Here is a 12,932-nt window from a genome sequence, read left to right as displayed (position 1 = left end):
AGAAAAAGAAAAAGAAAAAGAAAAAGAAAAAGAAAAAGAAAAAGAAAAAGAAAAAGAAAAAGAAAAAGAAAAAGAAAAAGAAAAAGAAAAAGAAAAAGAAAAAGAAAAAGAAAAAGAAAATAAAAAGAAAAAGAAAAAAAAGAAATACTCTCAAAATTCCCTGGGCAATCACCTAAGCAAAGAGTACCAGCGTGATTCAAACACAGTTAAGCCAATCTACCACACCGAGCATTGAGCACAACAGAGCAGGTCAGTTCAACTCACAGGGAGATAAGAAGCAAAGGGGAAAAGCCACCAGGCTACATGCAAGCAGAGATGAAAGCCACGTGCTCACTGAGGTGAAAGGAGTCCTGAATTTTTGACCACTTCAGCCTATGTGAGGTAATGCTTCCATTTCCCAGAAAGGCTTCTGATTACCAAATTTCAGGCAAGAACGAGAAAAGGCCAGTCTTGGGAAGGCTGGTTTTCTCACAGCCAAATAAGTGCAGGGTAAGGTAGGTGGGATAAGAATGATTTGCCCTCCCTTCTCCACCAGACTTCAGTCCTAGCTAAGGAATAGCTGACCTGGGAAGAAACTTCTGAGCAAGCCATAAATGTGTGACCATCATACTGAGCTATGATTTTCACCTCCTTTTCATAGTGATCATATCCATGATTTAAATCAATCCACAAGCTGTGTTGTAACATCTGAGACTAGGCACAGTTAGACATCAACCTGTTGACCAGGCCAGTATCAAAGATCTTCCATCAGCTAGCAGTGAGGTTGTGATATTCCTAAATTTTAATCCTTGCTCCAGTTGCAGTTTGTACATATTATCCAATGACTTATAAGATGAAAATGCATAAAGACAGGGGACAGATTAGAGCAGAGGCGAAGAGAAAGAAAGCAGTGTTCTCCAGTCTTCAGAGCTGGACACTGTCTGAGCTTGCAGCTGAACTTTCCCACAACCTTGATCAATGCTTCAAGTCCTGTCTCTTTTAGAAAATGAAGAAATTAAAGCAGAGACACAGAGAGGAGAAATACAATGGAAAAATTAATGGAAATTTGTCTTGTTATTCACTTCAGAAATGCAGCTGCAGTTTTGCAGTGATTTATACCTATCTAGCAGATGCTTATTCTAGGTTTGCGTGGGCTCTGTGTCCCAACCTGTTCCCAAATAGCCTATGAGATAAGCCACGAGTGCTCCTCCAGATGGGAACATGAACTGTATTTCATTTCTAGTATACTAGTGCAGCATTCTGTGTTCCACAGATTTCTTTCCTTATTTTATTTTCTTTTAGTGAGACTTGTTATCCTAACATAGTTTAATTTATGAGTCACATTTATTTATGCCTCTCAAACAGCTCCATTGTATATCTTCGATGAACACTAAAAGAGAAGTGATTCCAGAAGCTGCTCAGGCGTCTGTTTCTGTGCCAAGATCCACATTATATTTATCTCTCAGCTATCACACATACACAGGCTCAGCTCATACTAAATATCCTTCCTCCTTCCACAATATTTTCTATTAATTTCATCTATAAAATACAAAGTACAAATTTCCTTTACCTTTCTGTCACCTCCTGACCAATACCCCTTTGCTTCCTTTTTCATTCCTTCTGTTATTCACTTCAATCTATTTAAAATTTAAACAGAAGATTCCTACCTTTAGGAGTGGCTCCCTTTCTCTTTGCTGAGTTCAGATAAGCCAAGTAAGCATGGCTTTGATTAAACTAAATGCTACATGATACCACTATCCATTATGGGAAAGAATATCACTAGTAGTTGTAGAAAGCAATGTCAAGGTGAATAAGAAGTGGAAGTGATTCTCAAAAATAATTAAAAAAGAAACTAATGATGAATAAAATCTTGTTAACATTCACAGTTCAGTTGCACAGTTTGTTTCATCTACTTCCATGTAAAACTGTGACTGCTAAGAATATCACAGATTGGCTCTTCATTCTATCACAGCTGTCTAGTTTTCTTAACCCCCCAGAAATTCGATTCCTTCACAAAGAGATTCAACAGCTTGGTTTCATTTGAAAACCACCAGATATTTCAAAACTCTTTAAAATATAAAGATTTATCACAGAATCACTGAATCACAGAATGGCCAGGGTTGGAAGGGACCTCAAGGATCATGAATCTCCGAACGCCCCTGCCACATTGGGCCACCAAACTCCCCATTTAATACTAGACCAGGCTGCCCAGGGTCCCATCCAATCTGGCCTTGAACACTTCTAGAGATGGGGCATCCACAACATCTCTGGGCAGCCTGTTCCAGCACCTCACCACTCTCTCTATAAAGAATTTCCCCCTGACATCCAACCTAAATCTCACCTACCTCAGCTTAAAACCATCTCTTCTTGTCCTGCTGTTATCACCCTTGTCAAAGAGTTGATTCCCCTTCGTCTGTAGGCTCCGTTTAGGTATTGAAAGGCTGCAATGAGGTCACTCCACAGCCTTTTTTTTCTCCAGGCTGAGTAAGCCCAGCTCCCTCAGCCTGTCTTCATAGGGGAGGTGCTCCAGTTCCCTGATCATCTTTGTGGCTCTCCTCTGGACCCTCTCCAACAGCTCTCTGCCTTTCTTGTACTGGGGGCTCCAGATCGGATGCAGTACTCCAGATGGGGCCTCACAAGAGCAGAATACAGGGAGATAATCACCTCCCTGTCCCTGCTGGCCACCCCTCTTTTGATAGAGCCCAGGATACCATTTGCCTTCCGAGCTGCAACGGCACATTGCTGTCTCATGTTAAGTTTTTCATTTATCAAGACCCCCAGGTACTTCTCTGCAGAGCTGCTCTCTAGGACCACTCCTTCCAGTCTGCATGGATGCCTGGGGTTCCTCCGACCTGAGTGTAAAAACTCTGCACTTTGCTGTGTTGAATCTCATCAGGTTCACCTGAGCCCACCTTCCCAGTCTGTTGAGGTCCCTCTGAATGGCATTCTTTCCTTCCTTCCACTGTATCAACTGCCCAACTCAGCTTGGTGTCATCAGCAAACTTGCTGAGGGTGCACTTGATTCCATCATTGGTGTCATTGATAAAGATGTTAAAGAGCACCGGTTCCAAGACAGACCCCTGGGGGACGCCACTTGTTACCGGCCTCCACCTGGACATAGAGCCATTGATAACCACACTCTGTCTGCAGCCTTTCACCTAGTTTCTTATCCATTGAGTGGTCCACCCATCAGATCCACATCCCTCCAGTTTGGAGATAAGGATGTGGTGGGGGACCATGTCAAAGGCCTTGCTCAAGTCCAGGTAAATGACATCGGTCACCTTCCTCTTAACCACCAGTGCCATCACTCCATCATAGAAGGCCACTAGATTGGTTAAGCATGACCTTCCCCTGGTGAAGCTGTGCTGGCTGTCTCAGATCACATGCACATTCCTCATGTGATCAAGCATCTCATCCAGGATGATCTGTTCCATGATCTTCCCAGGCACAGAGGTGAGACTCACCGGCCTGTAGTTCCTGGGGTCTTCCTTGCTCCCTTTCTTGTAAATGGGGGTGATGTGACCCTTCCTCCAGTCTTCCAGGACCTCAACTGACAGCCATGACTCTTCAAATGTGATGGAGAGCTTTTCGGCAACCTCAGGCAGGTCCTTCAAAACTGTGTAATGCATACCATCCGGCCCCATAGACTTGTACACATTCAGTCTCATGAGGTGGTCTTTTGGGAAGAGAAAACACATTAGGAGATCTAAAAACTGCCAAAGAAAAATGAAGGGTCTTCACAGATTCTTAGTTTATAAAAAAATTGCATTAGCCTTGGGAAGGCCATGCAACTCTTTGAAGGCATTAGACATAGAATGGGCATATTGATAAAATCAGCGAAACTTTTTATTATTGACCCTTTGGTAATGTTAAATATTAGTACACACTTCTTCTAAGCAGCTCTTCACTCTCATATCTGTTATATTATAAAGCGGTATCTGGTTTGGCTGTCAAAGATGTAAGGATTCATCAGGAAATATGTTTCAAGTGAGATTCCAGGTGTCTGAAAAAGCTACTGTGATTTAGGTATTAGAATCAGGATTTCAAATAGATCTTTCTGCAGAGGACATGCTAAAATTTAAGTGCCCAGTGATCTGTTGTGGTACAAGGATTTTTATCACCATTTGCAAAGAAATGACCGACATAAACTTGCTATGTCATATTTTATTAGACATTCAAAAGAATTCAAAATTCATCTGCATACAAACATTTAAGAAAAAGGATTTTTGTGAATTTAAGTCATTTAAAGAAGGATATTTTTGCAAATTTAAGTTCTAAAATAAAATGCATATCATGAATGTGTCTTTAGGGGCTCAGAGCTTAGAAAGCAGAAAGATAGAAATACAATGAAATGAAAAATAGGTCATGCATACTAAAGTGCTAAAATTGTAACATCTGATTTGTGGCTGAGAGACTTATTTTAAATTTAGCGGTATATAAGTAAATAAGCAATTAAAAAGAAAAAAATACTGATGGGCCCACCTTTTGAGCTTGTTCAGGTCCTTCTGTATGTCTTCCCTCCATTCAGCTGAATCAGCTGCAGCACTCAACTTGGTGTCATCTGCAAACTTACCAAGGGAGCACTAGATTCCATCATCTATGTCACTGATGTTCAAGTGTATCTGTCCTAAGATGGATCCACGATGAATAGTGCTTGTCATTGGCCTCCAGATAGAGATAGTGACATTGATCACAACCTGTGACCTTCCTACCAATTTCTTATCCACTGGGTAGCATACCCTTCAAACCCATATTGCTCCAATTTAGAGATAAGGAGCGGTTTGGGACCATGTCAAAGCCCCTGTTCAAGTGCAGATAGACAACATCAGCTGCCCTTCCTTGAACCATTGATGCTGTCACTCTGTCATAGAAGGCCACCAGATTGGTGAGGCACAGTCTACACTTGGTGAATCCATGTGAGTAATCTCAGATCACATTCTCATCTTGTGTGTGACTTAAGATAGTTTCCAGGAGGATCTGTTTCATGGTCTTACCAGGTGCAGAGGTGAGGCTCACTGACCTGTTGTTCCCTGAGTTTTATTTTCTATTCTTCCCAGCCCACACCACCTTGCTTCCTCTGCCTGTACATTTTCTAATACCTCAGTTTATTCAGCAGGTCCTTGTTCATCCATGACAATTTCCTGCCTCCTTTGTTTGATTTTTTATGCTGGGGATTGGAGAGCTCTTGTGATCTTATAAAATGTCCTTAAAGAGCTGCCAGCTCTGTTCTGTTTCTGTGTCCCTAAGGAAAAAGGATCTCATCCAATAATTCCTTTAATAGCCTGAAGTTTTTTCTCCTGAAGTTCAAGGTCCTGACTCTGCTTTTTGCTAAGCCCATATTCCTCAAGATTGTGAACTCAACCGGGGTACAGTCACTACTGCTCAGAATTCCTCCAATCTTATGAGCTCCTCTGTATTGGTGAGCACTAGGTCCAGTGATGGTTCTTCTCTGGTCAGTTAGTTATCTGGCCAGTTATCTGGACCAGGAAGTTATTCTCAATGCAATCCAGGAGTCTCCTGGGTTGCAGCCTGCTTTATTGCTTTCCCAGTTATATAACTATTCTGATTGGCAATAATTATGCAAGTATTCCTTAACACATAACAAACCATGTGCCATATTTGCTTTACCAAGAATTTGTCAGGATTACAGAGTAAAAAATACTGTTTCTCTTCTCACCCTATCAAAATCTCTAGACAACTTCTGAAATTTCCATAGTGTAACTGAATTTGCTAAGAACTAAAATCAGTGATCCATGACCACTTTTGTCCCCAAAGAGAAAGAAATTTGAAATAATCAGTCATGCTGATTAAAATTATTTTTAATTTTGATATTATTTGGGTCTTACAACCTTTTACTTAAGCATCATTTTCAGAGATCTGAAGTTCAGTAGAACACAACAGAGAGGCTGCAACACTGCTAGATGTTAAAAAGAACCTAAAGTAATGGACTAAAAGTCTCAGCAAAAGACAAGTTTTTTGAGGGTATTCCTATTATCTGTGGGATAGATAAGCAAATGGAAGGTAACAGTATGTAAAGGAGCTGAATAGCTGTCCCACTAGATGCTCTTTCTAGTGCTGAACTGCTTCTGATAATCCGTATTTAGGCATAGACAGCTCTTCTGACTGTATAAAAGAAGTATGGGTAGGAGACCAACAGCTTCTCATTTAAATTACAGACAAGCTGCTAGCATAGTGTACCATTCAAAAAGATAATGCTTACATTTTATTTGTACAGTCTTCTCTTCCTACTGCTGCTGCTTTAGCTGAGGTAGGTGTCAGCTACTACAGTGGGACAGAAAGAGATTTTTGCTCTTCTCTCTTCAACTGCTTAGTAGTCCACTCCCAGTTCTTCATTTTAATTTTTACTCTCATACCCTGCTTACATGTCTGGGTAGATTTAAACAAGGTCTAGTGAAACATGATTTCTGATGAAGCTGGTAAACATCTTTACCTTTTGTTCACTTTTATTTGTCAAAAACAGCTCACAAGGAAAGATTAAAAAATCTCTTATTCTTCAAATTAAAATAAAAAAAGAGGTTTGGGCACTTTTTTTTTTTTTTTTTTCTAGTCTCCCTTAACCTTTCTGACAGAAGATCTGCTCTCTCTTTACAGTGGCAAAATGAAAATGTAGGTCATACAAACTAGGTCCTTATCTAAAAAGAAAGGATAAATCTGTAAGCCAAAGATGAAGGAAAAAAACCACACACTTTTGGCAGAGTAGCAATTCTCCAAGCATAAATGCATCTTTTGGGATGCCAAGACCACATACAAGCTTTAGAGTTGGCTACTGGTGTATTGATTTTTCCAAAAATCTGTGCTTTTGCCAGCTATTTCCTTCATTGCTAAACTTGGTTTTACACTCCTGAATTCATTCCATCCCAACTTAATTTGCATTTATCAGGAAGCAGCAGCAGACAGAAAAGAAACAGTTGTTTTACACAGTTTAAAGTAGAGCTTAGGCTTGTTTTCTCTTTTGGATACTTTACATGCACTTGACTTAGAGAGGTACTGCAGTAAATGAAATTCCTGTAGTGAAACCCTCTGTCCAAAACACACTGTTACTCCGTCTAGAATCACAGAATCACAGAATCACCAGAATCACCAAGGTTGGAAAAGACCTTCAAGATCATCCAGTCCAACCATCCACCTATCACCAATAGTAAACAGTAAAGGGATATAATCAGAAGGAGCTGGACGCCACAGTACAATGAGAAAACTATGACCTAATTGTGATCAAAGAAATGTGGTGGGACAATTCACATGACTGGAGCATGATGATCGAGAGCTACAAGATTTTAGAGACAGGCAGGGAAGGAAGTGTGGGGGAGTTGCCCTCTATGTTAAGAGGAAAGCCAAGGTGCAGATGGAATTGAACTTGGGCAAGGGATGTGAGGAGTAGCAAGAAGGGATTCTACAGTTACATTGGTCTGAAGCAACATGCCAAGGAGAGTGTACCCACTCTGATAAATGAGAAGGGACTGGCAACTGGCAACACACAACACTTACAGAGAATGCTGAGATACTCAGCAAATTCTTTGCCTCAGTTTTCGTTTGCAGTCATGCTTCTCATGCCTCTCATATCCCTCAGCCTCTGAGTGGGGGATGGGGAACAAACTCTCCTGCTGTAAGAGCAAATTTTGGATTGCCTCATGAGACTAAATGTGTACAAGTCTTTGGAGCCAGACAAGATACATCCTAGAGGTCTGAAAGAAATGGTTGATGTGGTTGCCAAGCCACTCTCCATCTTATTAAAAAAATCATGATTGTTAGGCAAAGACCGTGGTGACTTGAAAAAGAGAAACATCACCTCCACTTTTAAGAAGCGTAGAAAGGAAGAGCTAGGAAAATACAGGCTGGTGAACCTCACCTCTGTGCCTGACAAGATCATGGACTATATCTTCCAGGAAGCTATATTAAGGCACATGCAAGATGAGGATGTGATCTGACACAGCCAGCGCAACTTCACCAAGGACAGATCATTTTTTACCAGTTTGGTGGTGATCTTCTACAAGCTAGATGTACCCAGAACATTTGTTGAGTCTCCTTCTCAGGAGATATTCAAGATCCATCTAGATGTTTTCACCTGCAGCGTACTCAAGGAAATCTACTTTAGCTGGGAGATGGACTAGATGACCTTCTGAGTTCCATTCCAATCATTATGATATTGTGATTGTGTGATTCTACTGAATGACAATATCAGTCGACATGGGAAGACTGGTGTAATCTACCCGGAATTCTGGAAGCCCTTGGTACAGTCTCACATGTCATCTTTATCTCTAAATTGGAGAGAGACAGATTTGAAGGCTGGGCTATTAAGTTGATAGGAAAAAAGGAATTTGTTGGATTGCCACAGTCAGAGGGTTGTTGCAATGGTTCTATGTCTGGATGGAAGCATGTGTTTCCCAGAGGTGATGAACGGTGTCCTCGAGGGGTTCATCTTGGGACCAGTGATCTTCAGCATCTTTATCAATGACAGTAGGATTGAGTGCATCCTCAGCAAGTTTGCAGATGACACCAAGCTGAGCGGTGCAGTTCATACAACAGAAGAAAGGGATCCCATAAATAGAGATCTGGAGTTTTTTCAATAGATGGGGTCAGCACAAAGGACACAAAGTTAAAGAAGCAAATTTATCTTTACTTACACTTAAAGCAATGAGATAATAAGTGAAATGATACAGCAAGAATAAAAGAGAACAAAGTAACACGCTTATCGTATTACATAAGATTAACTGTAGTGATTAAGAAAGATATTTCACCAATCACCCCAATATTTCACATCATCCAGATCCGCAGCTGTTGGGGAGTTCCAGTTGCAGTAAGGATTTGGAAAGCCTTTCCTGGCAGCAGGGAGATCCTACACAGTGCATCCACTCATAGGTAAGGTCTCCAACTTTGCTACATGAGGGTCCAGCTGTTTGTTGAACAAATAAGTTTATGAAACTTGTGGAAACATCTGGAAGCAGATCCTGTCAACCAAAACAAACTTGTAGCATAAGTGATATCTGTGAGGCAGCATTTGCATGAACAAGATCAACTAGCTTCATTCTACCATAAAATTTATATGGAGGTTAAAAACAATATTAACTGAGATTTGACCAAAATAAAACAAAATAAAACAAAAAATAGTAGGGAATAAGGAATTCTTCCAGCAATAAAGCATTAAATTGCAGTCCTTACAAGATCAGCTCATAGAACTGGGAGATAAGCTACAGTTCTTGGAGGGGAATGTAGTCTAAGGACAGTAATAGTTAACATGAAATAAAACCATGCACATTTTACTGAGGCAACTATTTGCTAATATTTCCTAAATATATACATATATATACATATACATATACATAATTACTTTTTCCAGGAAAAAAAATTTGAATTGTACAGAAGATGTGTTTTTGTCTATTAGTCATCTGCAATGAAAACTCTTGATGAAATATAACTGTATTTATTAATTGTTGTATATTTAAAAACAATGTAGGTCATTATTCCAAAATGAGCCTGTATTGAGCAATGCAGTAACACTGACAACAGTCTGGGGGCTTTGAATGCAAGCAGTGCATCTTGCTCTCGGTGTGCTGAGTTAACATACATCTTGGCTGCACAAGCACAGGTGTATCAGCTAATAGGGAAGTGTTTTTATCTTTTGTACACCGCTAATGAGATCATAACTGAAAAAAAAATCACGAGTAGTTCTGGTGATGAAGTCCAAAAGGCATTCTGAAAAAGTGAAAAGCATTCCAAAAAAGTTAAATGAAAGGTTTGAGGTTTGAAAACATATTTCATACTGAGAAACCTAACAAGTTTCATCTACTTAGCTTGTTAAAGTAAAGGGTAGAGGATGGTTTGATCACGGTCTGTGAGTACATACATGAGGAAAAAATTTCTCACATCCAGCTCTTTAATCTAGCTGCAAAAAAACCATAATGAGATTCAGCAGTTAGAAGCAGAGGCAAGACAACTTTAGATGTGAAGCACAGAACACATTTATAACATGCAAGGTATTTGAACACTGGAATAGCTTACCTACCTAGAAACTTCGTTGATTCTCCATTATATGAACCCTGCTTTGGGACTGAATGTCCCTCTGAAACATATCCAATAGTTCAAACAGAAAATATTTTTTTCCATATAAATTGAAGAGAGGTTTCTGTGGCTACGTTCTGTTGAAATAAGATAATCTAGATGGTTGCTTTCCAACTTAAAATTTATGAGTTTTACCGAGAGAATAAAAACATGAACTGAATATGAATTATTCCTACTGTCTACCTGAGAGCACAGAAAACCTGAAATTTCAGATCTGAAATGCAAACAGCATATTTTAAAAAGAGTGATGATTCACATGTTCATAACTGTAGAAATGTAATCTCTGTCACTCCCTATCAAAGCAAGAAAAAAAAATGACAAGAATGTTCATACTATCGTTCTCTAAAATCTGTCCTGAGTAATTAAAGCCCCACATAAGTGTTAGATGGGAAATTCAGTAGATGCTGCCTCCAGCAAGAAAAAAGCAACTGTGAGAGCCCAGGTGTACACCCAGAAACACATACAGCTCAGAGAGAGGCATGCTTGAGAATTCAAGTTGATCCTCATAAAGCAGATGTGTCTATGCAGTGACCAGGCATGGATTTATTGAGGGAATGGAGACCTCCTTACTATCCTCCCTCTGCCCTGAGACAGTCTGAATTTCTATGAATTATGGGTTATGGAAGGCAGGTGCAGGTGCATGAAATCCCACAAAGCTCACTCTACAGTCAGGTCTTACACTGACTAGGAGGGTGATTTGCTGAAAACTGTTTCTCCTAAGCCTGGTGATGCAGGATTTGTCAGCAATAGTTTGGAGATTTGTCACTGCCTTTTTTGTTCAACGTCTGATATTTTTCTTTTAATACTTATTTATTTATTCACTGCAGGTCCAGAGGAGAGCCATGAAGATGATCAGAGGGCTGGAGTTAAGACAGACTAAGAGAGCTAGACTTGTTCATCTTGCAGAAGAGAAGGTTCCAGAAGACCTCATTATGACTTTCTAGTACATAAAAGGAACTTATAAATAGGAGGGAAATCAACTTTTTACATGGTCTACTAGTGATAGGAAAAGGGGAAATGGTTTTAACCCAAAGAGGGTACATTTAGATTAGATGTCAGGAGAAAAATATTTACTGTGAGTGTGGTAAGGTGCTGGAACAGGCTGATCAGAGTGGTTGTGGATGCCCTGTGCCTGAAAGTGTTCAAGGCCAGGCTGGATGGGGCCATAGGCAGCTTGACCTAGAGCTTGATTTAGTGATTGGCAACCCTATCTGTGACAAGGGAGTTGGAATAGAATGATCTTTGAGGTCTCTTCCAGTCCAAGCCATTCTATGAATCTACAATTCTTTATGAGTCAGTCTGAAGTAGTATCAAAGCAAAAGCCTCAAAGACTACTGCTGAAATTACGCAACACAGGGTGAGGCATTTCAGTTCTGTAGGAACACAAGACCACAGGACCCATATAAAGTTCTGATAGCCAGATCCGTGCATGAATTTCAGACAGGCTAGAAAATATCTTAAAGGGAAAACAAAGGGGAAGTTACTAAGTGGTAAATGTTTAGCACTGTGCGTGGTAATTGACTTAGCCATGCAGTTCCCATTACTGTTAATAGGAATCAGATGGCTAAATCCCTGGGCTAAAAATGTACTTTTAAACAGATATTTGCATGAGTGCCAAGCACAAAATATCGAGCTAATATAAACTATGAGTGAGGAAGATACAAATACTAAGGACATTTAATGAAAGCATCAAGAGAGTTTATGGATAGACACAAAACTGGGACAGGATTGTACTGTGAAATCATTCACCGGAATTGTTTTCCATATAACTTGGATAAGATTATAGAGAACATTTTATGCATTTGCTGAGAACAAAAGTCTTTGAAGGCAGGGGAACACCTATGTATCCCAAGAAGATATGAGGAGAACAGGGGCCAGCTATAATAGAGCCACACAGGAGTATATGACCTTGATTTAATGCCTAGGAAACTCCAGAAACACACTCACTGGCAGGATGGAAAATGGTATAACTGTTGCCACTGTGTTTGTAACTGATTTGCTAGCCAATAATTCTTCAGAAGAGAGGGATCAGTAGAAGAGCTATGCCTTGTAGAGGCATACAGCAAATACATATTGCAATATATGATTTTTCAATAATACTTCAGAATGCAGAAGTGAGATTGAAAGTAAACATCAGAAATCAATTGAATGATTGAAACACAAGCCAACATTTTACCAGCATTATATATAGGTAATGTTAGATAAACATAAATAAAGAAAAATATACAATAATAAGGATAAAAAATGTAATGATTAAGATAGAGATATATACAGAGATAGAGAGAGAGAGAGAGAGAGAGAGAGAGAGAGATAATGTTTATGTATTAGAGTTCAGCTCTACTGGAACTAGGGACAGAAAATCTACAGCCTAGAGCTGTGATAATATTGCTTATTAGTTGTTACAAACAGTAATTAATAAGACTATGTAGTATTAATATTGACAGAATAATTGAGCCTAGGATGTCAAAGGTGTTTACATTACAACAAGGTTCAGGATTTGAAGAATAAGAATGTCAGCCTATTCAGTTGCCATGACAAACAAAATGAGAAATCAGTGCCAAAGTTTGGACATTTATTGACTAAGATACATAAAAGGAAAAGAATAAAAAAAAAATAAAGAGTCCTCTGAAACTGAAATAGAGTTTCTGCACGAAGAAAAAAAATAATCAAACTGTATCAAAGTCCTTCTTTCAGAGACAGGATTGTGGATACACTCTCTGATTCTGTCAAGTAATCTTTCTTTGTTGGGATGAAAGAGTTCGTTCTGTTGTTCAGGTATGAGCTGTGAGTGATAGTTTCTTTCCCTGCCTTTGACAAAACATGCAGACATGGTTACAAAAGGAAAAAAGATATATATAGGTGAGAAAATTCAGTTT

Source organism: Lagopus leucura, unplaced genomic scaffold (assembly GCF_019238085.1).
Source record: "Lagopus leucura isolate 7727_CA_CO unplaced genomic scaffold, USGS_WTPT01 Super-Scaffold_73, whole genome shotgun sequence".
NCBI lineage: Eukaryota > Metazoa > Chordata > Aves > Galliformes > Phasianidae > Lagopus > Lagopus leucura.
The sequence above is the reverse complement of the archived record's forward strand: the minus strand, read 5'-3'. Positions refer to the sequence as shown.